We start from the raw sequence: 6484 nt of genomic DNA, 5'->3' as shown, positions 1-6484 counted from the left end.
TTTCTTTCTTTCTTTCTTTCTTTCTTTCTTTCTTTCTCTTTCTTTCTCTCTCTTTCTTTTCTTTCTTTTTTGACAGAGTCTCACTCTGTCACCCAGGCTGGAGTGCAATGGCGTGATCATGGTTCACTGCAACCTCTGCCTCCTGGATTCAAGCAATTCTCCTGCCTCAGCCTCCCAAGTAGCTGGGATTACAGGTGCCCACCACCACACCTGGCTAACTTTTGTATTTTTAGGAGAAACAGGGTTTCACCATGTTGGCTAGGCTGGTCTCGAACTCCTGACCTCAGGTGATCCCCTGCCTCAGCCTCCCAAAGTGCTGGGATTACAGGCGTGAGCCACCACACCCGTCCCCATTTCAAGGTTCTAAACAGGGTGGTGCAGGATCAGTTGTTGCAGATGTGGGGACTACAGATTGGAGAAGGACTGGTAGGGGAAGCAGGGATATCAGTGTAACTCAGAGAATGAAGTCTGAGGTCACGGCAGGTGGCAGTGGAGATGGCTAGAGTGCAGGTGGGCTTGGAGGCAAATGTGGGCTGGGGTTTCCTCTCAGGTTGGATGTGGAGGTCATAGAAGAAAGGATGGAAACAGAATGACTTCTAGGTTTCTGACTTGAACAAACAGAACGACAATACTGTTAGGTAGTTAGATGGACATTAGCAGCTGGGAGAGGGAGAGAGAAGAAAGCAGGAGGGCTGTCACTAAGACCAGCCCTAGCCCACCAAAGTTCAGCCCCAGACCGTCCTAACTCCACCCTAATGGATGGAATTTATGGTAAAATCTGGGGCCAGCACATCCTGGAGGAAGAAAAACTGGGGCACAGATAACGATGGCCCATCCTCATTATACAGTCATTATAAGACAATTTACATGTGGTTTTGCCCCTCTGAGTGGGCTTTTCTTAATGAATTATGGGTAAAAACACACGCAGTTTAACTTTAGGGATGTAACCATAAACTGCCAATCAAACACAGCCTAAGTTTCAACTCCTCCCACAAACCCCCTAAAAGCACCTTGAGTTTTGTAAAGAAGTGCTGGTTTTACTTCCCAGAAATCAGCCTGCTCTCCCTCAAAGTGTTCTACTGGGTTGCAATAAACCTTGCTTTAAGCTTGCATTTCAGTGTTAGTTTGCCTTTTTTTTTTTTTGAGATGGAGTCTCACTCTGTTGCCCAGGCTTGAGTGCAGTGGCGCGATCTCGGCTCACTACAAGCTCTGCCCCCTGGGGTTCACGCCATTCTTTTGCCTCAGCCTCGGAGTAGCTGGGACTACAGGTGCCTGTCACCACGCCTGGGTAATTTTTTTGTATTTTTAGTACAGACGGGGTTTAACCGTGTTCGCCAGGACGGTCTCAATCTCCTGACCTCGTGATCCACCTGCTTCAGCCTCCCAAAGTGCTGGGATTACAGGCGTGAGCCACCGCGCCCGGCCTAGTTTGCAATTCTTTGCTTGCTATCGCAAGAACTGAGATTGCTGGTCCAGAGCTCCAGCTCTGTTGATCTTGGTTAAAGAATCTGTCAGGCCCTCTGAGCCCAAGCCAAGCCATCGCATCCCCTGTGACTTGCACGTATAGGCCCAGATGGCCTGAGGTAACTGAAGAATCACAAAAGAAGTGCAAATGCCCTGCCTCGCCTTAACTGATGACATTCCACCACAAAAGAAGAGAAAATGGCCGGTCCTTGCCTTAAGCGATGATATTATCTTGTAAAATTCCTTTTCCTGGCTCATCCTGGCTCAAAAAGTTCCCCCACTGAGCACCTTGTGACCCCCACTCCTGCCTGCCAGAGAACAACCCCCCTTTGACCGTAATTTTCCTTTACCTACCCAAATCCTATAAAACGGCCCCACCCTTATCTCTCTTCGCTGACTCTCTTTTCGGACTCAGCCCGCCTGCACTCAGGTGAAATAAACAGCCACGTTGCTCACACAAAGCCTGTTTGGTAGTCTCTTCACACGGATGCGCATGACAGAATCCATTCCAACACAGGATGCCCAGTAACAATACCATTGGCAGAGACGAGGAAGCCTGGGGGACAAGTGACACATTTTGAGATGGGTGTCAGCAATTAGAAAGTTGTTTGTGCTGGGCGAGGTGGCTCACACTTGTAATCCCAGCACTTTGGGAGGCCGAGGTGGGCGGATCACCTGAGGTCGGGAGTTCGAGACCAGCCTGACCAACATGAAGAAACCCTATCTCTACTAAAAATACAAAATTAGCCAGGTGTGGTGGCACATGCCTGTGAAAGAAGCCAGACACACTTCTCAGCTTCCCGGGCCCAACACAAACACATTCCTCCATACATCACAACTTCTAGGGCCCAGTGTAAACATTCCAAACTTCCAGGGCCCAGTGTAAACATTCCAAACTTCCAGGGCCCAGTGTAAACATTCCAAACTTCCAGGGCCCAGTACAAACACCACCTGGAGAGTCCCCCGATAAGGTTACAACCGTTTGTACTAAGAGCACGGAAACCAATGGGAAACGGCTAAATGTATAATTCAAAATGTTAACCAATTGTAATGCTGTAACCAGAAGAATTCCCTTGTTCCTCTGTAACCTTACATATCCTGTTTACATCGGGCTATAAAAAGCGAGCACACGCATTGTTCGGGGCCCTCTTGTATGCTGTGGAACGGAGGGACCAAGTTCGAACTTGCAGTAAAGATCCTTGCCGCTTGGCTTTGACTCTGGACTCTGGTGGTCTTCTTCAGGGAATAAATGCTCTGGGCATAACACCTGTAATCCCAGTTACTCAGGAGGCTGAGGCAGGAGGATCGCTTGAACCTGGGAGGCGGGAGTTGCGGTGAGCCAAGATCGCGTCATTGCACTCCAGCCTGGGCAACAAGAGCAAAACTCTGTCTCAAAAAAAAAGAAAGAATGTTATTTGTAATATGATAATAGATTTCAGGTGTAAGATCCCTGCATGGAGACAGTGAGTAGGCAGATGAATTTTTTTTATCCTGGTGTTCAGAGAGAATCTGACCTGTAACTACACACTCGGGAGGAGGGATTAGCATATACACGTTATTTCAAGGCATGGAGAGAATGTGATGAAGCCCAAAATTGAGCTCTGAGGAACACTAACTTTTCAATGTTGAGTGCAGGGGGAGGAGTGTAGCAGAAACTAATTGAGTCCATATATAAATACACACGCGCACACACACGTTAAATTAAGATGAGTTATACTAGAGCCTGTTTGTATGGCGTTAATGGTCCAGAACAGAAGGCTGACAATTTAGGAGAAGGATCAACAAAATATCAAAATCTCAGAAAATGCTGGGGGTAGCCAGGCGCTCACACCCTGTAATCTCAACACTTTGGGAGGCAGAGGTGGGAGGATCACTTGAGCCCAGGAGTTCAAGACCAGCCTGGGCAACATATAGGGACCGTGTTTCTACACAAAAATAAAAAAAAAAAAAATTAGCTGGTGTGGTAGCACATGCCTGCTGTGGTCCCAGCTACATGGGAGGCTGAGGTGGGAGGATTGCTTGAGGCCGAGAGGTCAAAGTTGCAATGAGTTGTTATCGTGAACTCTAGCCTGGACAACACAGTGAGACCCTGTCTCTTTAAAAAAAAAAAAAAAAAAAAAGCAGGGGGTTGGGCTGCAGGGGCTTAGGTGTAGGCATCGGCTTAAGTGTGGCTGGAGGTAGGTTTGTCTGCTTGGTGGAGGGAGGAGGGAGCTTATGTCTTACGGCTTCACTTTCCTAAGTGGATTATATACATGAGGCAGAAAGGGAGTGTGAGAGGGCTGACTGTGGACATGATCTGATATGGGGAAAAGCAAAGCAAGCCTACTAGAGATTCAAAGTAGGATCCTGTGGTAACATTGTGTCCGTTTGAGCTTTATCATCATGACAGTGAAATCTGCACAGCTCAGCTGTAATTTTCTTCTGGGAATATTCAGCTCTTCAGGTGCAGGTAACAGGCAAAGGGAAGGGTTCACCCAGGTCTGGTGTCTTAAACAGGGAAGTGCCACAGGGGGACAGAATGCTGGGATGGAGGGTGTTCAGGAAGCAGTGATTGTGCAATGGACCATGTGACAGCCTGGGTAAGCTGGGAGTGAGCTGATGGCACTTAGGGAGGCTGAAGAATGCCTGCGCATGTATTTCAGGAAATAAACAGGAAATGGTGTTCCGGAAGTGCTCGACTGTGTAGCCTCCAAGAAAGCAGGCCCCAAGGCTGCACTGTCAATGCTTGTTTTTTTTGAGATAGAGTCTCTGCCGCCCAGGCTGGAGTGTAGTGGCGGGATCTTGGCTCACTGCAACCTCCGCCTCCCGGGTTCAAGTAATTCTCCTGCCTCAGCCTCCTGAGTAGCTGGGATTACAGGCACGCACACCTAGCTAATTTTTATATTTTTAGTAGAGATGGGGTTTCACCGTGTTGGTCAGGCTGGTCTCAAACTCCTGACCTCCTGATCCTCCTGCCTCGGCCTCCCAAAGTGCTGGGATTACAGGCATGAGCCACCATGCCCAGCCTCTATTACTTTTTTTTTTTGAGACAGGGTCTTACTCTGTCACCCAGGCTGGAGTGTAGTGGCGTGATCTCAGCCCACTGCAACCTCCGCCTCCTAGGTTCAAGTGATTCTCTTGCTTCAGCCTCCAAGTAGCTGGGATTACAGGCAGACCCCACCATGCCCAGCTAATTTTCATTTTTTTTTGGTAGAGATGGAGTTTTATCATGTTGGCCAGGCTGGTCTCTAACTCCTGACCTAAGGTGATCTGCCCGTCTTGGCCTCGCAAAGTGCTAGGATTACAGGTGTGAGCCACTGTGCCTGGCCTCTTCAGGCTTTGATGTATCTTACCAAATTGCCCTCCAAAAGGAACATAAAATTTATATTAAGTTCTTCTCCATTTGAAATATCTAGGGTGGTTCTGCTTTCCTGATTGATGGAAAATAGCCCACCATTGAAATTATCTTTGAATATCCTGGGCAGGAGTTGTGCCTGACTGCCTGACACATTTTTTTTTCTTCTTTTAAGCGTCTGGTCTGTCTCTGTCCCCCAGGCTGGAGTACATGGTGCCATCACAGCTCACTGCAGCCTCAAACTCCTGAGCTCAAGTGATCCTCCCACCTCAGCCTCCTGAGTAGCTAAGACCATAGACTGCACTACCACACCTGGCTAGCACCTTTTGATAAATATAACAGAGTGTCCCCTCCCCTCCTGTCCTCCCACCCCTCCCTCCCTTCCTTCTTTTTTTTTTTTTTTTTGCATTTTTAGTAGAGATGGGGTTTCACCGTGTTAGCCAGGATTGTCTCGATCTCCTGATCTTGTGATCTGCCCACCTCGGCCTCCCAAAGTGCTGGGATTACAGGCGTGAGCCACCACGCCCGGCCCCTTCCTTCCTTTTTATAGAGACAAGTTCTCACTATGTGGCCAGGCTGGTCTCGAACTCCTGGGCTCAAGTGATACTCCTGCCTTGGCCTCCCAAAGTGCTGGGATTACAGACGTGAGCCACTGTGCCTGGCCTAAGCCAGTTTTTCTACAAGCAATGGAAGAGATTGCTGTTTTTTGTTTGTTTTCAGTTAAATACCAGGTAAGTTCAGTGACTTGCTTTGACAGGACATCTTATATGAAAAATACTTAGCTTTGAACACTAGAATCAAACTCAGGAAGATGAGCTATGTACACTATGACAGGTACAAGGGAAAGAGACCAGTTTGAGGGAACTTGATTCACAACTTCCACCTAACACAAATGTGATACATATATACATGGAGAGCACACATCTAAACAACTGGAAACACAGTGGAAGGGCACATGCTTTTCTGAAATTGTTAACTTTCTCATTTTCATTCAGTACCCATATAGCTGAATTCACGTAATGAAATGTTCATAGAATGTGACCCTATTCTCTGCTACAATTAGAGGGATTTGTGAAACTTTTGTCCTTGAATAAAACCGTTAGTTGTAATTATTTATTAAATCAATTCATATGTTCCTCTTTCTTTTCACATTCAAATACACTTTAATATGAATGACAATACATTTTAATGCTCTAGAGGAAAGAGCAGAACTCTGGCCATTGTACATTCTTTATTAAACATCAATACTGAAAACAGATTTACTGACACATATATATAAATATAATCAAACTGATAAAAAGGGACAAGAAAAAAGTAATCTCTCTCTCATGCGGTGGTACGACTTTGGCTCACTGCAGCCTCCGCCTCCTGGGTTCAAGTGATTCTCCTGCCTCAGCCTTCCAAGTTGAAATTACAGGTGAGTACCACCACACCCGGCTAATTTTTGCATTTTTAGTAGTGACAGGTCTTCACCATGTTGGTCAGGCTGGTCTCGAACTCCTGATCTCAGATGACCCACTGGCCTCAGCCTCCTAAAGTGCTGGAATTACAGGCGTAAGCCACGGCGCCTGGCCTTCACTTTCTTTTTCTATGTCCTCTCCTTCACTATCGTCTTCATAATAAAAGATGTCTCGAAACGGGAAAACTTGCTTGGGTGGTGCAGGAGTCTGGATTTCAGTGCCTTTT

At 47.0% G+C, this 6484-nt stretch overlaps 1 protein-coding gene across 1 annotated transcript in view; it reads right to left on the bottom strand.

Annotated features, from left to right (window-relative positions):
* Nucleotides 1–6484, bottom strand: part of TTF1 (transcription termination factor 1) — a 48574-nt gene that overhangs the window by 12443 nt on the left and 29647 nt on the right. The window lies entirely within an intron of this gene.

Source organism: Piliocolobus tephrosceles, chromosome 14, assembly GCF_002776525.5.
Source record: "Piliocolobus tephrosceles isolate RC106 chromosome 14, ASM277652v3, whole genome shotgun sequence".
In the NCBI taxonomy this organism is placed as follows: Eukaryota; Metazoa; Chordata; class Mammalia; order Primates; family Cercopithecidae; genus Piliocolobus; species Piliocolobus tephrosceles.
This window is presented reverse-complemented; position numbering and strand designations above follow the sequence as displayed.